General features: G+C 38.5%; 1 protein-coding gene and 1 pseudogene across 1 annotated transcript in view; both read right to left on the reverse strand.

Moving 5' to 3' along the window:
- CNTN5 (contactin 5) overlaps positions 1 to 19188 on the reverse strand; it is a 1397849-nt gene that overhangs the window by 23109 nt on the left and 1355552 nt on the right. The window lies entirely within an intron of this gene.
- Positions 1502 to 2586, reverse strand: LOC116563298 (annotated as a pseudogene).

The following is a 19188-nucleotide window of genomic DNA, read 5'->3' on the forward strand; positions in this document are numbered from 1 at the left end:
ACTCTCTCAGCAATTTAGTAAACTATTTAATGCTTATAATAAATGCTTGTTGAAACTAGTTAGAGCAATTCAGTTCTTCACACCTAAACTGCCGGATATATCTACATAGACCACTAAACATGTATCTATATCTATCTATCTCTGTATATCAAGATTATATGTATAAGACATATGGGATTATCAAATCCTATTTTTCAGTCCTGCTTCCTAACTGAATTGAACAAACATACAGCTGAGTGACTAAGATTCTGATTTTTTTTTTTTTTAACTGGAATCCTCTAACACTGTCCTTTATATAATTCTGGCCCCGTAATTTTTAATTCTGTGACATAATTTATTTTGCTTGGTCTCAACATATTTTCAACTGAAAAAATTCTAAGTTATGTTTAAGCTACAAAATTAGCTGAGAAGTCACTGGGTGAACAAACATGTATCTTTCCTTTCTGGTCATCTATCTGATTTCCTAGTCTCTGTTTAAATTCTCCTTTGCTCATTATTATTTTAAATATAATACTATATTTTGAGGGATCCACGTGTAATTAAGCAAGTTATAGATTTCGACACAAATATAGATTTCAATATAAATTCTGAACTTGTAAGTACTGAATGTTTTATTTTCTGATTAATCACCACAAAATTAAACATCCTAAGTAAAATACCAAATATATTTCCTAAGTAACTGATTGTGAAAAACAAAAAAAAAATTCTATTTATATGAGTTGAAACCCTTCCCAAAGAGAAACTGAAAAATCTATACATTACTTTTTATTTCTAGCATAAAGAATATTTTAAAAATAAAGAATGGAAGAGTTGATAATTCATGGTGAAGTAACAATTATTTACCTTTTTATTATGTGGGTAAAACAAAAAACAATTGGAGTTTAACCTAGTGCTCCTTTAGGGATTTTTGTTTACAAGTTACTACATAGAACTGTTTTATTAAACACATGATGTACTTATTTTGTACAAAATGCAGTAATACTTCTTCCTTTCCTCTGCCCATGGAGGCACCACCGCAGAACCTCATGTTCACAGGAACACACTGTCATGATAAGCAGCAGTCATGACAAGCAGGTGAAAGAAAGTACATTTCTGAAAGTAATGCCACATAACCTATGTGGTAAACGAAAGAGGCCAGCAGGTTTCTTGGCTAGCGCTCTGCCCACAAGGCCCTAGTCCTGCTCACCTCTCAGCAAAAAATATTTTAAGAAGAGAAACTTGGCTGGGTGTGGTGGCTCATGCCTGTAAGCCCAGCACTTTGGAAGGCCAAGGTGGTGAATCACGTGAGGACAGGAGTTCGAGACAAGCCTGGTCAACATGGTGAAACCCTGTCTCTACTAAAAACATAAAAATTATCTGGGCATGGTGACACAGGCCTGCAGTCCCAGCTATTTGGGAGGCCGAGCCATGAGAATCACTTGAAAGTGGGAGGCGGAGGGTGTGGTGAGCCGAAATTGCACCACTGCACTCCAGGCTGAGCAACAGAGCTAGACTCTGTCTCAAAACAAAAACAAAAACAAAAACAAAAACCTCCCGAGCATTACTTAAGTACTGTCCTGGTAGCATCCTTCCAGTTCCATCTATCTTGATGTTGTAGCAAGTTTGTTTGTAACCTCCTCCAGAAATTCCACCCTGGATCCCTGGATTGCATCCCTGTCAATTGCCTGTCTCCCACTGAGCATCAAACAAAAATAAAAGGACAGTAAGTTTCAAAAGGACGTCTGTGGAGACCTTTCATAGATGAAACCTACTTCCTAGGAGCCACCTAGCCAAACACATACACGGCTGGAGAAAACAGATTGTGAATCTAGGTCCAGCTGTATAATATTTCAGGTACCCAGTTACTTCCAGTTATTCTGCATCTGTGGATTTAAAATGATCATCATCCACAGCAGCATGGATGTGCCCCTCATTGCTCAGAAAATCCACAGCATGCTTGATTGAGGATACAGATGTGTTTGAGCTAGCTCTTGAGATCCTGAAAGTTCCGTTCTTCAGGTCTTGGGCAAGGCTTAATCAAATTGAACACCTTGTTTTGGGCCACAGTGAGGACATTTGCTGGGATGAAGCTATTCCCATCAAAGTACCCTGCTTCACTCTTTCCTGGATTGCTGATAGGTGATCTCCCTGCTGAGGGCTGGCTGTTAGGTTTGCTTAGTAGTATCATGTATGCCTCGATCAGTTCCAGAATATGTATGGTGAACTAACTCATCTCCTCCAACGGCATGACCTTAAAGGCTAACAGAATCTTTTTGTTCTCAAAAGATCTCAGGTGGCCTGCCACTTTCACATGTGTTTCTGGAGGAACTACAGTGTTTTCACTGCTGGTGTCATCTGTGTCACCCCACTGGCAAACATCCATGGGTGCAGCTGTCATGTCATCTATTTTGTAAACAATGTTGGTTGTAGCCTTCTCTGTATGTCTGATGATCCCCACAAGAGTGACTTGTGAAATCTCAACATTGCCAATTTGGAACACTCTGTCAACTGAAGTGGCAAAAAGCAGCTGAGATAATGCAGGGTTCAACGTGCTGGGCTTCGGTTCTTGATGTCTTTTCTGCTTAAGAAGGAGCCCTCAATCCAAAGCCTCCTAGGGACTGTGTGTAGGAGGCTTTGGATTGAGGGGCTGTTCTCCTCAATCCCAATGAGGAGCTGCTCTAGCTTTCAAATCCACTGTTCCACGTCTAGGCCAAGATTATCTGGGGAAGAGGCCAAGAAGATCGGTGTCTGGGGTAGTTGCAGAGCACCTCAGAACCGGGCGGCTGCTGCACCACTCCAACTACTTTTCTCCCCGAGCTGATTCTTAAGCTGGAATTGAGGCTACCCATTATTTACAAGTCACATGCACCTTCTAAAGTTGAAACTTCTCTTCATTCAGTGTCTTTGCTCAGATGTAGATTTCAACAACCCATGAACTTTGAACTCTCTATGTAAAATCACTTGAAACAAAATTGAAATCATTAAAAACTTAAAATTAGAGCACGGCCTATCATTTTAACACCTTTATACAATTGCTTTCTTTGTGTATCACTTCCTATGTTATTATATATATTTAAAATAATTATAGCACTTTTTATGTCCTGCTTTCATTCTCTAATATACTGTATAGAAATATTTTCCCATTTTTAAAAGTAGCATTCTATCATATGCCTGTCTATCACATATTATTTAGCCGTTGTTCTACTGTGAAACATTTGGATAGCTTCCAGTTTTTGCTCCTTTAATTAAAATGTTTCCATGGAAATCTTCATATACCCTGTTTTCCACATATTAGATTAATTTCCCAGAATAGACCCCAGAAAGGAGATTATGGGTTCCAAAGTTGTAAAGACAGAAGGTCTGCATGTGAATTTTACTTTTGGTATTTATAAGCCACATACAGTAGGACAAGTTAGTTAACCAGTGAATCTCTGCATCTTTATTTATAAAACAGGGAAAATAGTACTTCTCTCATGTTTGGGAATGATTTTTAGAAAGCTCCCCTGCTGTTCAACTGCTTGAGCTATTGCTTCTTGATGTTTTAATATTTCTGATTTTTGTTATTTTAAGTATGATTTTGTTATCCTTCATGTTATTTTGATTTTCTGATTTTGTCTCTCAAAAGATTATTTAAAATTATAACATGTAATATTATTACTGGCAGGCAGAAAGTATGAATTCTGACTCATCTAAGTAAGAGAGTATAGTGATGAACCTAAATAGAGAGGACATGATGGCCCACCGCTTTTTTTTTTGAGGCGGAGTCTCACTTAATTGCCCAGGCTGGAGTGTTAATGGCACAATCTCAATCTCAGCTCACTGCAACTTCTGCCTCCTGGGTTGAAGCGATTCTCCTGCCTCAGCCTCCCGAATAGCTGGGATTACAGGTGCCTGCCACCACGCCCGGCTAATTTTTGTATTTTTAGTAGTGATGAGATTTCCCCATGTTGGCCAGGTTGGTCTTGAACTCCTGACCTGAAGAGATCCCCTCCTCAGCCTCCAAAAGTGCTGGGATTACAGGCAAGAGCCACCATGCCCGGCCGAGAATGGCTCTTCTTAAAGACACTCTATTTTCTCCAAAGCTGATTCTCCAGGATAGTAATTATTGTAACTGTGCAGATAGTATATTTGATTTTCTGGTGTGATGATTCTATGATATTCATGTTACACACAATAACATTTCCTTACATGAAGTTATAAAAGCATGAGTTCTGCCATATGCAGCTATTGATTAGTGGGTGAGTTATGAAATTTCCCTTACTTTTAAATTTTCATTCAGTCATATAAAAACATTGAATAGTTCTTCCTAATATTTTGCCTTGCTTATCCATTTTTTCACACTTCTTAAAATGCTTTTTTTAGAGCCATGTTAGAGTCACAGCAAAATTGAAAGGAAGGTTATAGAGATCTCCCATATCTCCCTGCCCACTACACATGCACAGCCTCCCATGTTATCAAAATCCTTCACCAGAATAGTATATTTGCTATAATGGATGAACCTACAACACATCATCTTACCATTTTTTTTATAGTTGTCATTTTTTTAATTGTATTTTATTTTTATCGTACTTTAGGTTCTGGTGTACATGTGCAGATCAGGCAGGGTTGTTGCATAGGTACATACATGGCAATGAGGTTTGCTGCCTCCATGCCCATCACCTATATCTGGCATTTCTCCCCATGTTATCCCTCCCCACCCCTTGCTGTCCTTACCCAATCCTCCTAACAGACCTCAGTGTGTGACGCTCTGCTCCCTGTGTCCATGTGGTTCTCATTATTCAACATGTGCCTATGAGTGAGAACATGTGGTGTTTGATTTTCTGTTCTTCTGCCAGTTTTCTGTGAATGATGATTTCCATATTCATCCATGTCCCTACATAGGACACGAACTCATCATGTTTTATGGCAGCATAGTATCCCATGGAGTATATGTGCCACATTTTCCTTGTCCAGTCTAATATTGATGGGCATTTGGGTTGGATCCACGTCTTTGCTATTGTAAACAGTGCTGCAATGAACATACGTGTGCATGTGTCTTTATAACAGAATGATATATAGTCCTTTGGATTTATACCCAGTAATGGGATTGCTGGGTCAAATGGAATTTCTGTTTCTAGGTCCTTGAGGAATTGCCACACCATCTTCCACAACGGTTGAACTAGTTTACAGTACCACCAATGATGTAAAAGTGTTTCTGTTTCTCCACATCCTCTCGAGCATCTGTTGTCTCCAGATTTTTCAATGATCCCATTCTAGCTCACATGAGATGGTATCTCAGTGTGTTGTTGATTTGCATTTCTCTAATGACCAGTTATGATGAGCATATTTTCATGTTTGTTAGCCTCATATATATCTTCTTTTGAAAAGTGTCTGTTCATATCCTTCTCCCACTTTTGGATGGGTTTGTTTGTTTTTTTCCTTGTAAATCTGTTTTAGTTCTTTGTAGATTCTGGATATTAGCCCTTTGTCAGATGGGTAGATTGAAAAATTTTTTTACCATTCTGTTGGTTGCCAGCTCACTCTAATGATTGTTTCCTTTGCTGTACAGAAACTCTTAAGTTTAATTAGATCCCATTTGTCTATTTTCGTTTTTGTTGCCAGTGCTTTTGGTGTTTTAGTCACAAAGTCCTTGACTATGCCTATGTCCTGAAAGGTTTTGCCTAGATTTATTTCTAGGGTTTTTATGATGTTAGGTCATATGTTTAAGTCTTTAATCCATCTGGAGTTAATTTTAGTGTAAGGTGTCAGGAAGGGGTCCAGTTTCTGCTTTCTGCACATGGCTAGCCAGTTTTCCCAACACCATTTATTAAACAGGGAATCCTTTCCCCCTTGCTTGTTTTTGTCAGGTTTGTCAAAGATCAGATGGCTGTAGATGTATGGTTTTGCCTTCAAGGCATTCCATTGGTCTATATCTCTGTTTTGGTACCAGTACCATGCTGTTTTGATTACTGTAGCCTTGTAGTATAGCTTGAAGTCAGGTAGCATGATGCCTCCAGCTTTGTTCTTTTTGCTTAGGATTGTCTTGGCTATGCATGTTCTGTGTTGGTTCCATATGAAGTTTAAGGTGGTTTTTTTCCAGTTCTGTGAAGAAGGTCATTGTTAGCTTGATGGGGATAGTGTTGAATCTGTAAATTACTTTGGGCAGTATGGCCATTTTCACGATATTGATTCTTCCTAACCATGAATATGGAATGTTTTTCCATCTGTTTGTGTCTTCTCTTATTTCCTTGAGCAGCATTTTATAGTTCTCCTTGAAGAGGTCCTTTACGTCCTTTGTTAGTTGCATTCCTAGCTATTTATTTCTCTTTGTAGTGATTGTGAATGGGAGTTGGTTCTTGATTTCACTCTGATAGTCTGTTATTAGTGTATAGGAATGCTTGTGATTTCTGCACACCGATTTTGTATTCTGAGACTTTGCTGAAGTTGCTTATCAGTTTAAGGAGATTATGAGCGGAGAAGATGGAGTCTTCTAAATATACAATCATGTTCTCTGCAAATAGAAACAATTTGACTTCTTCCTTTCTAATTGAATATTCTTTAATTCTTTTTCTTGTCTGATTGCTCTGGCTAGAACTTCCAATACTATATTGAATAGGAGTGTTAAGAGAGGTCATCTTTGTCTAGTGCCACATTTCAAAGGGAATGCTTCCAGTTTTTGCCCATTCAGTATGATATTGGCTGTGGGTTTGTCATATATAGCCTTTATTATTTTGAGATACGTTCCATCAACACCTAGTTTATTCAGAGTTTTTAGCATATAGGGCTGTTGAATTTTGTCAAAGGCCTTCTCTGCATCTATTGAGATAATCATGTGGTTTTTGTCTTTGGTTCTGTTTATGTGGTGGATTACATTTATAGACTTGTGTACCTTGAACCAGCCTTGCATCCCTGGGATGAATCCTACTTGATTGTGATGGATAAGCTTTTGGATGTGCTATTGCAATTGGTTTGCCAGTATTTTATTGAAGATTTTTGCATCTATGTTCATCATGGACATTGGCCCGAAGTTTTCTTTATTTGTTGAGTCTTTGCTGGGTTTTGTTATCAGGATGATGTTGGTTTCATAAAATGATTTGGGAAGGATTCCCTGTTTTTGTATTGTTTGGAATAGTTTCAGAAGGAGTGGTAACAGCTCCTCTTTGTATGTCTGGTAGAATTCAGCTGTGAACCCATCTGGACCTGGACTTTTTTTTTATTGGTAGGCTATTAATTGCTGCTTTAACTTCAGCCCTTGCTATTTGTCTGTTCAGGGTTTCAACTTCTCCCTGGTTTAGGCTTGGGAGGGTGCAAGTGTCCAGGAATTTATCCATTTCTTCCAGGTTTACTGATTTATGAGCCAAGCATTGTTTGTAGTAATCTCTGATGGTAGTTTGTATTTCTGTGAAATCTGTGGTGATATCCCCTTTATCTTCTTTCATTGCATCTATTTGATTCCTCTCTCCTTTCTTTTTTATTAATCTGACCAGCAGTCTATTTTTTCATCTTTTCAAGAAACCAGCTCCTGGATTTATTAATTTTTGAAGGGTTTTTTTGTGTCTCTATTTCCTTCAGTTCTGCTCTGATCTTAGTTATTTCTTGTCTTCTGCTAGGTTTTGAGTTTTTTTATCTTGCTCCTCTAGCTTTCAATTTTGATGATAGGGTGTCAATTTTAGATCTTTCTGTGCCTCTGTCAGAATTTATTGCTATAAATTTTCCTCTAGATACTGCTTTAAAGTGTCTCAGAGATTCTGGTATGTTGTGTCTTTGTTCTTGATAGTTTTGAATAATATCTTTATTTCTGCCTTCATTTCATTGTTTATCAAGTTTATTCAAGACACATGTTTGTTCAGTTTCCATGAAGTTGCATGGTTCTGAGTTAGTTTCTTAATTGTGAGTTATAATTTGATTGCACTGTGGTCTGAGAGACTGTTTGTTATGATTTCTGTTCTTTTGCATTTGCTGACGAGTGATTTACTTCCAATTATGTGGTCAATTTTAGAGTAAGTGTGATGTGGTGCTGAGAAGAATGTATATTCTGTGGATTTGGGGTAGAGAGTTCTTCTGTAGATGTCTATTAGGTTTGCTTCATCCAGACCTGAGTTTAAGTCCTGGATATCCTTGTTAATTTTGTGTCTCATTGATCTGTCTAATTATTGACAGTGGAGTGTTAAAGTCTCCCACTATTATTGTGTGGGAGTCTAAGTCTCTTTGTGAGTCATTAAGAACTTGCTTTATGTATGTGGGTGCTCCTGTATTGGGTGCATATATATTTAGGATCATTAGTTCTTCTTATTGCATTGATCCTTTTACTGTTATGTAATGCCCTTCTTTATCTCTTTTGATCTTTGTTGGTTTAAAGTCCCTTTATCAAGACTAGGATTGCAACTCCTGCTTTTTTTTTTTTTCCTCTCCATTTGCTTGTCAAATCTTACTCCATCTCTTTATTTTGAGCCTATGTGTGTCATTGCCCCTGAGATGGGTTTCCTGAATGCAGCCCACCAATAGGTTTTGACTTTTTATCCAATTTGCCAGTCTGTGTCTTTTGATTGGGGTATGTAGCTCATTAACATTTAAGGTTAATATTGTTATGTGTGAATTTGATCCTGCCATTTTGATGCTAGCTGGTATTTTGCCCTTTAGTTGATCCAGTTTCTTCATTTTGTCAATGCTTTTTACCATTTGGTACATTTTTGGAGTGGCTGGTACTGGTTTTTCCTTTCCATGTTTAGTGCTTCTTTTAGGAACTCTTGTAAGCAGGCCTGGTGGTGATGAAATCCCTCAGCAATTGCTTGTCCATAAAGGATTTCATTTCTTCTTCACTTATGAAGCTTAGTTTGGCTGGATATGTATTCTAGGGTGAAAGTTCTTTTCTTAAAGATGTTGAATATTGGCCCCACTCTTTTCTGGCTTGTAGGGTTCCTGCGAGAGGTCTGCTGTGAGTCTGATGGGCTTCCCTTTGTGGGTAACCTGACCTTTTTCTCTGGCTGCCCTTAGCATTTTTTCCTTCATTTCAACCCTGGTGATTCTGATGATTATGTGTCTTCGGGTTGCTCTTCTTGAGGAATATCTTTGTGGTGTTCTCTGTTTTTCCTGGACTTGAATGTTGGCCTGCCTTGCTAAGTTGGGGAAGTTCTGGATAATATCCTGAAGAGTGTTTTCCAGTTTGGATTCATTCTCTCTGTGACATTCAGGTACACCTGTCAAACGTACATTAGGTATTTTCGCATAATCCCATATTTCTTAGAGGCTTTGTTTATTTCTTCTCACTTTTTTTTTCTCTAATCTTGCCTTCTCATTTTGCTTCATTGAGTTGATCTTCAGTGTCTGATATCCTTTCTTCTGCTTGGTCGATTTGGCTATTGAAACTTGTGTATGCTTTATGAAGTTCTTGTGCTGTGTTTTCAGCTCCTTCAAGTCATTTATATTCTTCTCTAAGCTATTTACTCTTGTTAGCATTTCGTCTAATCTTTTTTCAGTGTTCTTAGTGTCTTTGCATTGGGTTAGAACATGTTCTTTTAGCTCAGAGAAGTTTTGTCATTACCCACCTTCTGAAGCCTGTTTTTGTCAGTTCATCAGATTCATTCTCCATCCAGCTTTGTTTCCTTGCTGATGAGGAGTTGTGATCCCTTGGAGGAGGAGTGGCATTCTGGTTTTTGGTGTTTTCATCCTTTTTGCACTGGTTTTCCCATCTTCATGGATTTATCTACCTGGGGTCTTTGTAGATGGTGACTTTTGGGTGGTGTCTCTGAGTGGTTGTCCTTTTTGTTGATGTTGAAGGTGTTTCTTTCTGTTCTTTAGTCTTCCTTCTAACAGTCAGGCCCCTCTGCTGCAGGATTGCTGGAGGTCCACTCCAGACCCTGCTTGCGTGGGGATCACCACAGGGACTGCAGAACAGTAAGGGTTGCTGCCAGTTTCTTCTTCTGTCATCTCTGACCCAGAAGGGTACCTGCCAGACGTCAGCCTGAGCTCTCCTTTATGAGGTGTCTCTTTGGATAAACAAGGATCAGGGAGCTGCTCGAGGAGAAAGTCTGTCCCTTATAGGAGCTCAGGTGCTATGCTGGGATATCCATTGTTCTGTTTACAACTGCTAGGCAGGTATGTTTAAGTCTGGTGCAGCGGAACTCAGAACTGCCTCTTTCCCAGGTGCTCTTTCCTGAGAAGGTGGTGCTTTATTTATAAGCTCCTGTCATTCTGCTGCCTTTTTTCAGAGATGCCCTGCCCAGCATGGGTGGTCTAGTCATAGTCTCCAACAGAGGCATTGCTGGGCTCTGCCCACCCACTGTGTAAACTTCCTTGCAGTTTTGTTTACAGAGGTAGAGTTAGAATTGCCTCGGTAATAGCAGACTGCCTTGGTAATGGCAGACTGCCTCGGTAATGGCAGACTGTCTTGGTAGTGGTGGACTGCCTTGGTAATGGCGGATGCTCTTCCCTCCACTGTGCTGGACCATCCTGGGTCGAGTTGTGCTTTCTGCAAAACTCTCATTCCAGAGAGTTTCAGATTGCCTGTCTTTGTGGGGGTGGGACCTGCCAAGCCAGATCACCTGGATCCCTATTTCAGCCCTCTCTTTTTCAGTTGAATGGGCGGTTTGTCTCCCAGGCATTACAGGTGCCAGTTGAAATGGCTGCCCAGATTTGTGTGAGTTTTTGTGCAGAAACTTAGGGCACCAGCTGAAACAGTCATGCTGGAAACTTGTGGTGCATTTTGGCCCGGGAATCTCCTGGTCTCTGGGCAGTAAAAACTCATTTGGAAATGTGGTGCTCACTCACCCTCTGCATTGTTCTTCCTGGGAGCTGCACCCCAGAGCTGTTCTTATTTGGCAATCTTAGATCTTCTCTCTAGTTGTCAGTTTAAAAAAAAAAATTTCTAATGTTTTATTTTCTGTTTTTTAATTTCAATAGATTTTTGGTGGTGTTTGGTTATATACATATGTTCTTTAGTGGTGATTTCTGAGATTTTGGTGAACCCATCACCCAAGCAGTGTACACTTTACCCAGTGGGAGAACTTTTATCCCTTGCCACCTCCCACTAGTCTCCTGAGTCCCTAAAGTACAATGTATCATTCTTATAACTTTGCATCCTCATAGCTTAGTTCATACATGAGTGAGAACACACAATGTTTGCTTTTCCATTCCTGAGTTACTTCACTTAGAATAATAGTCTTCAGTTCCACCCAGGTTGCTGTGAAGCCATTATTTCATTTTTTTTTTTTTAATGTCTGAGTAGTATTCTACAGTGTATTTACCATATTTTCTTTATTCACTCATTGATTGATGGGGATTTGGGTTGTTTCCGTATTTTTACAATTGCAAATTATGCTGCCTATAAACGTATGTACAAGTATCTTTTTTTGTATAATGACTTCTTTTCCTCTGGGTAGATACCGAGTAGTGGGATAGCTGGATCAAATGGTAGATTTACATTTAGTTCTTTAAGGAATGTCCACACTGTTTTTCATAGTGATTGTACTAGTTTAATTCCCACCAACAGTGTAAAAGTATAACTTTTCCACCACATCCACGCCAACATCTACTTTTTGATTTTTTGATTTTTTTTTGTAGGAGTTAGGTGGTATCATGCTGTGGTTTTGATTAATATTTCCCTCATCATTAGTGATGTTGAGCATTTCTCCATAATCATCTTGGCTATTTGCATATCTTCTTTTGAGAATTATTTATTCATGTGTTTTGCCCACTTTTTGTTGGAATTGTTTGTTTTTTTCTTGCTGATTTGTTTGAGTTCTTTGTAGATTCTGGTATTAGTCTTTTGTTGGATGTATAGATTGTGAAGACTTTTTCCCATACTGTGGGTTGTCCGTTAACTCTGCTGATTATTATTATTATTATTTGCTATGCAGCATCTTGTAGTTTAAGTTCCATCTGTTTATCTTTGTTTTTATTGCATTTGCTGGGTTCTTGGTCATGAAGTCTTTGCCTAAGCTAATGTCTAGAATGGTTTTTCTAATGTGATCTTCTAGAATCTTTATGGTTTCATGTCTTAGATTTAAGTCTTTGATCCATCTTGAGTTGATTTTTATATAAGTTGAGAGATGAAGATCCAGGTGTATTCTTTTACATGTGGCATGCCGATTATCCTGGCACCATTTGTTGAATTGGGTGTCCTTTCCCTACTCTGTGTTTTTGTTTGGTTTGTCAAAGATCAGTTGGCTGTAAGTATTTAGCTTTATTTCTTGGTTCTCTATTCTGTTCTATTGGTCTATGTGCCTAACTTTATACCAATACCATGCAGTTTTGGTGACTATGGCTTTAAAGTATAGTTTGAAGTTGGGCAAAGTGATGCCTCCAGATTTGTTCTTTTTGCTTAGTCTTGCTTTGGCTATGTGGGCTATTTTTTAGTTCCATATGAATTTTAGGATTTTTTTTTCTAGTTCAGTGAAGAATGATGGTGGTATTTTGAAGGAAATTGCATTGAATTAGTAGATTGTGTTTGGCAGTATGGTCATTTTGACAATATTGATTCTACCCATCTATGAGCATGATGTGTTTCAATTTGTTTGTGTATTCTACAATTTCTTTGAGCAGTGTTTCATTGTTTTCCTTGTAGAGGTCTTTCACATCTTTGGTTAGGTCTATTCCTAAGTATTTTATTCAGCTCTTGTAAAAGGGGTTGAGTTCTTGATTTGATTCTCAGCTTGGTCACTTCTGATGTACAGCAGAGCTACTGATTTGTGTATATTAATTTTGTATCCTGGCTTTGCTGAATTCATTTATCATTTCTAGGAGCTCTTTGAATCCATCTTTAGTATTTTTGTGTATACAGTCATATCATCAGCAAACAGTGACAGTTTGACTTCCTCTTTACCAATTTGGATGCTCTTTATTTCTTTCTCTTGTCTGATTGCTCTGGCTAGGACTTCCAGTACTGTGTTGATTAGTTATTATCATTTAGTTCCTTGTCTTGTTCCAGTTATCAGGGGAAATGCTTTCAGTTTTTCCCCTTTCATAATGTTGGCTGTGGGTTTGTCATAGATGACTTTTATTACCTTGAAGTATGTCCCTTCTAAGCCAATTTTGCTGAGGGTTTCAATACTATAGAGATGCTGGATTTTGTCAAATGCTTTTGCTGTGTCTATTGAGATGATTACGTGATTTTCAATTTTGCTTATGTGGTGTATCACATTTACTGACTTACGTATTAAACCATCCCTGCATCCCTGGTATAAAACCACTAGATCATGGTGGATTATCTTTATGACATAAGGATTTTTGCATCTGTGTCCATCAGGGAATTTGATCTGTAGTTTTCTGTTTTTGTTATGTCATTTCCTGGTTTGGGTATTAGGGTGATACTGGCTTCAGTGAATGATTTAGGGAGCATTCCCTCTTTATCTTTTGGAATGGTGTCAATAGGATTGGCACCAATCCCTCTTAGAATGTCTGATAGAATTCAGCTGTGAATCCATGTGATCCTGGACTTTTTTTTTGTTGGCATTTAAAAAATAACCATTTCAATCTCGCTGCTCACTATTGGTCTGTTCAGAGATTCTATATTTCTTGGTTTAATCTAGGAGGGTTGTATATTTCCAGAAATTCATCTGTCTCCTCTAGATTTTCTAGTTTATGCATATAAAGGTGTTCATCATAGCCTTGAATAATCTTTTGTATTTCTGTGATATCAGTTACAATATCTCTGTTTTGTTTCTAATTGAGCTTATTTGGATCTTTTCTCTTTTCATTTTTAATCTTGCTAATGGTCTATCAATTTTATTTATATTTTCAAAGAACCACTTTTTGTTTCATTTATCATTTGTATTTTTCTTTTTTTTTCTCTCAGTTTTATTTAGTTCTGATCTCTTCTTTGTTATTTCTTTTCTTCTGCTGGATGTGGGTTTGGATTGTTTTTATTTCTTCATTTTTATGAGGTGTGATCTTAGGTTGTATGTTTGTGCTCCTTCAGACTTTTCGATATAGGCATTTAATACTATGAACTTTCATCTTATCACCTCTTAGATTTTGCTGTATCTCAGAGGCTTAGATAGGCTGTGTCATTTTTATCAATTAGTTCAAAGAATTTTTAAATTTCCATCTTGATTTCATTGTTGACCCAGTGATCATTCAGGAGCAATTTATTTGATTTCCATGTATTTGCATGGTTTTGGGGAATCCTTTTTTGAGTTGATTTCCAATTTTATTCCACTGTGTTCTGAAAGACTACTTGATAATAATTTTGATTTTTCTTAAATTTACTGAGACTTGCTATGTTCCATCTTGGAGAATGTTCCACGTGATGATAAATAGAATATATATTCTGCAGTTGTTGGGTAGAATGTTCTGTAAGTATCTGTTAAGTCCATTTGTCCTAGGGTATAAAGTCCATTGTTTCTTTGTTGACTTACTCTCTCAATGACCTGTCTAGGGTTGTTAGTGGATTATTAAAGCCTCCCACTATTACTGTGTTGTCATTTATCTCCTTCCTTAGGTCTGGTAATAATTGTTTTATAAACTTGGGAGCTTCAATGTTAGGTGCATATATATTTAGAATTGTGATATTTTCCTTCTGGACTAAGTCTTTTTATCATTATATAATGCCCCTCTTTGTCTTTTTAAACTTCTGTTGTTTTAAAGTTTGTTTTGTCTAAGAATAGCAACTCCTGCTCACTTTTGGTATCCATTTGCACTGAATATCTTCTTCCACCTTTTTACCTTAAGTTTATGTGAGTCCTTATGTGTTAGGTGAGTCTCCTAAAGACAGCAGAAACTTGGTTGCTGAATTTTTATCTATTCTGCCATTCTGTATCTTTTAAGTGTAGCATTTAGGCATTTACATTCAATGTTCGTAGTGAGATATGAGGTACTGTTCTATTCATCATGCTGTTTGTTGCCTGAATACCTTGGTTTTTGTTTCCATTGTGTTATTGTTTTACAGGACTGGTGAGATTTATGCTTTGAGGAGATTCTATTTTGGTGTATTTTGAAAATTTGTTTCAAGATTTAGACCTCCTTTTAGCATTTCTTGTAGTGTTGGCTTGATAGTGGTGAATTCTCTCAGCATTTGTTTGCTTGGAAAAGACCGTATCTTTCCTTTGTTTATAAAGCTTAGTTTCACTGGATAGGAAATTATTGGTGGATAATTGTTTGTTTAAGGAGGCTAAAAATAGGACCCCAATTCCTTCTAGCTTGTAAGGTTTCTGCTGATAAATTTGCTGTTGCTCTGATAGGTTTTCCTTCATAGGTTACCTGATGCTTTTGCCTCATAGCTTAAGACTGTTTCCTTCATCTTGACTTTAGATAACATGATGACTGTGTGCCTAGGTGATGATCTTTTTTGTGATGAATTTCCCAGCTGTTCTTTGAATTTCTTGTATTTGGATGTCTAGATTTCTAGGAATGCTGGGGAAGTTATCCTCAGTTATTCCCTCAAATATGTTTCCCAAACTTTTAGATTTCTCTTCTTCCTCAGGAACGCCAGTTATTCTTAGGTTTAGCCATTTAACATAGTACCAAACTTCTTGAAGGCTTTGTTCATTTAAATTTTCTTTTTCTTTGTCTTTGATGGACTGAGTTAATTCAAAAGCCTTGTCTTTGAGCTCTGAAGTTCTTTCCTCTGCTTGTATGATTCTGTTGTTGAGACTTTCCAGTGAATTTTGCATTTTTCTAAGGGTATCCTGGATTTTCAGAAGTTGTGGTTGTTTTTTATTTGTGCTGTGTATTTCACTGAAGAATTTCCCCTTCATGTTCTGTATCATGTTTTTGAATACTTTAAGTTGGACTTCACCTTTCTCTGGTGCCTTCTTACTTAGCTTAATAATTGGCCTTCTGAATGCTTTTTCTGGCAATGGGGGTTTAAAAGAACCTTGTTTTGTCTTATTAACAGAATTGTTTTTCAGGTTCCTTATCTGGGTAGACTACATCAGAGGGAAGATCTGAAATGAAACCCAATAGGACAAAAGCACTGCTATTCAGTTCATTTGTCCCATTGGGTGCTCTGTTGTGGTCTTCTCGCCCTTTTCCTAGCAATAGGGCTTCCTGAGAGCAGAACTGTAGTTAGTGTTTTTGTTCTTCTGGGTCTAGCCACTCAGAGGGGCTACTGGCATTTGGGCTCGTACTGGAGACTGTCTCCAAACGGTCCTGTGATGTGATTCATCTTGAGTTCTTGCAACCTGGATACCAGCACCTGTTCTGGTGGAGTTAGCTGGGGAGTGAAGTGGACTCTGTGACGGTCCTTGGTTGTGTTTTTGTTTAGTGTGCTGTTTTGTGTTCGATGGCCTCCAGCCAGGTGGTGGTGCTTTCAAGAGCACATTAGCTGCAATCCTATAGGGAGTATGCAAACTTGCCCTAAGGACAACTGGTGAAGTATTCAAGTTTCTCAGGCAGAGGGAAGGGCCATAGAACGCCCAAGAAATTATGACCTTTGTCTTTGATACCAGGGCAGGTAGAGAAAGACTACCAGGTAGGGGCAGAGATAGCCATTTCTGAGCTTAGCCTCTCTTTGGGTAGGGCATGCTGTGGCTGCTGTGGATAATGGGGGTGTGGTTCCCAGTCCAGTGGAGTTATATTCCCAAGGGGATTTATAGCTGCCTCTGCTGAGTCATACAGGTCACCAAGAAAGAGGGGAAAAGCCAGCAGTAAAAAAGTCTCAACCTGTTCTTACACAGCCTGCAGTCCTAAAGCTTGTTTCACTCCCATCATGCCCCGCTCTAACAGCACTCAGTTTATTTCCAGGCAGCCAGTAACCAGGGCTGAGAACTTGTCCCAGACCATGTGCCTCCCCGTTGAAAAAGTAAGTGGACTCACAGTTTTTCAGCATCTCAGGGAGTGTTCAGTAGTGATCCAGTTCCTTCAAAGGGGCTGCGGATTCTCTTGGCTTTCCTGGTATATTCCTGTGGTAGTTCTCGGAACAAAAGTTCACAATGCGATTCTCCACATGCTGCTCTGTCCCTCTGAGCAGGAGCTGCAAGCTAGTCCTGCCTCTTATCTGCCATTTTCAGGTTTGCTGTGGTTGTTGTTTTAAGCAAGGTCTGATATAGTTTGGATTTCTGTCCCCATCCAAATCTCATCTCAAATTGTAATCCCCAATTTGGAGGTGGGGCTTGGTAGGAGTTGATTGGATCATGGGGACAGATTTCCCCGTTGCTGTTTTTATAATGGTGAATAAGTTCTCAGGCAATAAGGTTGCTTAAAAGTGGGTGGCACCTCCCACCAGTCTCTTCCTCCTCTGGGTATGTAAGATGTGCCTGCTTCCCCTTTGCACCATCATTGTAAGTTTCCTGAGGCCTCCTCAGCCATGTTTCTACACGTCTTGTGGAACTATGAGTCAGTTAAAACTTTTTTCTTTATAAATTACCTAGTGTCAGGTAGTTCTTCATAGCAATGCAAGAATGGATTAATACAAGTCCTCATTTTACTAGTCCTGTATTAGTGCTAGGCTGGAGCACAGTGGCATGATCCAAGCTTACTGCAGCCTGGATCTCCTAGGCTGAAGTGATTCTCTCACCTCAGCCTCCCTAGTAGGTAGAACTGTGTACCACCACGCCCAGCTAATTTTCATTTATTTATTTATTTATTTATTTATTTATTTTGGTAGAAACAGGGCATCACTATGTTGCCTAGGCTGGTCTAGAACTCCTGGCCTTAAACGATCCCACTGCTTGGGGCTCCCAAAGTGTTGGGATTGCAGGTGTGAGCTATCATGCCTGGCCTACTTGTTGGTTTTAAAAATGGAACTCTTAGCACTTGTATTGTTTCTATATCTTTAATTGTACTTAGTGATCACTGCTAACTGAACATTGTACTCCCTGCATTTAATAGACACCACTCTATTTTCTGCTTTAAGTGTAGAAGAAAAATCTTTTTGATTTTTTCATCTTTGAGAGTAATTTTCTCTTTCTACTAATTGCTTTTATTTTTTAATCAAATTTTGTCTTTCTGTTAATTGGTTTTATTTTTTAATAATCAAAATGCATATTGAAATTTGATATTTTACCAGGTCTTGAGTTCTAAAAACTTGTTAATTCAACTGTCCGTTCAAAAATATTTTTTGAACATGTATTATTTACCAAACACTGTGCTTATGGGCAATTAAGAATTAACAGTGAGTCAAAACAGATGTAATCCCTGCCCTCTGGGAATTCCAGTCTGTTTAGGACACTATCCATTGAATAAATGATCACATACACAAATGTAGAACTGGGGTTTTGACCAGAGGTTTATGGGAAGATATATGTTGATACAGATTTAACTTGCAGGATAGGACTCTGGACAGGAGCTGGTTAGAGAAGTCGTCACGAAGGAAGAGTTAATTACTCTGAAGGCTGAGAGATGATTAGGGATTCAACAAGCAAAGAGGGAGGGAAGGCAGAAGCACCCTTTGTGCAGTCTATAAAGAGTAGCATGTGGGGCTGAAGAAAGTACAGTTAGGCAGATGTGAAGGGTGATGCTGAGTGTGGTGCACTTGATGCTAGGGTCATAGATGGAGCCAGATCTTGTAGTTTGCCATGTTAAGGAGCTAGAATTAGTAAAAAACAAAAATGTCCTATGTGTAAGTGTAACACATGGAATGCTTTTAAGCAGGTTGAAGTTGGGAGTGTGCATGTGGCCCAATTAGGTTTATGTTTTGAAAAGATAAACACAACAGGATAAAGTTAGTTGTTTTAAACTACCCAAATCTTATCCTTCTTATAGCTTTTGGTGTCCACTGACTGAAAGCTCTTTTCACAATCCTCCAAATGGCTATCTCCTTCTTTCATATAGGTTTCAGCTTAACCAAGAAGCCTCCTTGGCCACTTCTTTAAAGAAACCACCCCTTCCTTAGTCACTCTCTCTCACATTATTTTGATTTTTATTGTAATAATTATTACATTATCACATATAAAATTATCCTAATGTATCTATTCATGATTGCTTTCTGGTAGCACATGGAGGCACTCGATAATTTGTCTTAATGAATAAACAGTTGTAATATGAAGGGCAGATTGGAAAGGGGTTAGTGTGGATACAGCAAGAACTTTTAGGAGACATTTCTGGAGTCTTGGACAGAAATGAGGATAGCTTAAACTAGGGATATAGTGGTGGATTATAGGGATGTGTATAGACCCATAAAATAAATAAATAAATAAATAAAGTTTGCTTTTGTTTTTTTTGAAATGGAGTTTTGCTCCTGTTGCCCAGGCTGGAGTGCAATGGCATGATCTCACCTCCCTGCAACCTCTGCCTCCTCGGTTCAAGTGATTCTCCTGACAGCCTCCCAAGTAGTTGGGATTACAGGCACGTGCC

The sequence above is a fragment of the Sapajus apella genome, unplaced genomic scaffold (genome assembly GCF_009761245.1).
Source record: "Sapajus apella isolate SASKATOON/1434 unplaced genomic scaffold, GSC_monkey_1.0 scaffold34, whole genome shotgun sequence".
Classification (NCBI taxonomy): domain Eukaryota; kingdom Metazoa; phylum Chordata; class Mammalia; order Primates; family Cebidae; genus Sapajus; species Sapajus apella.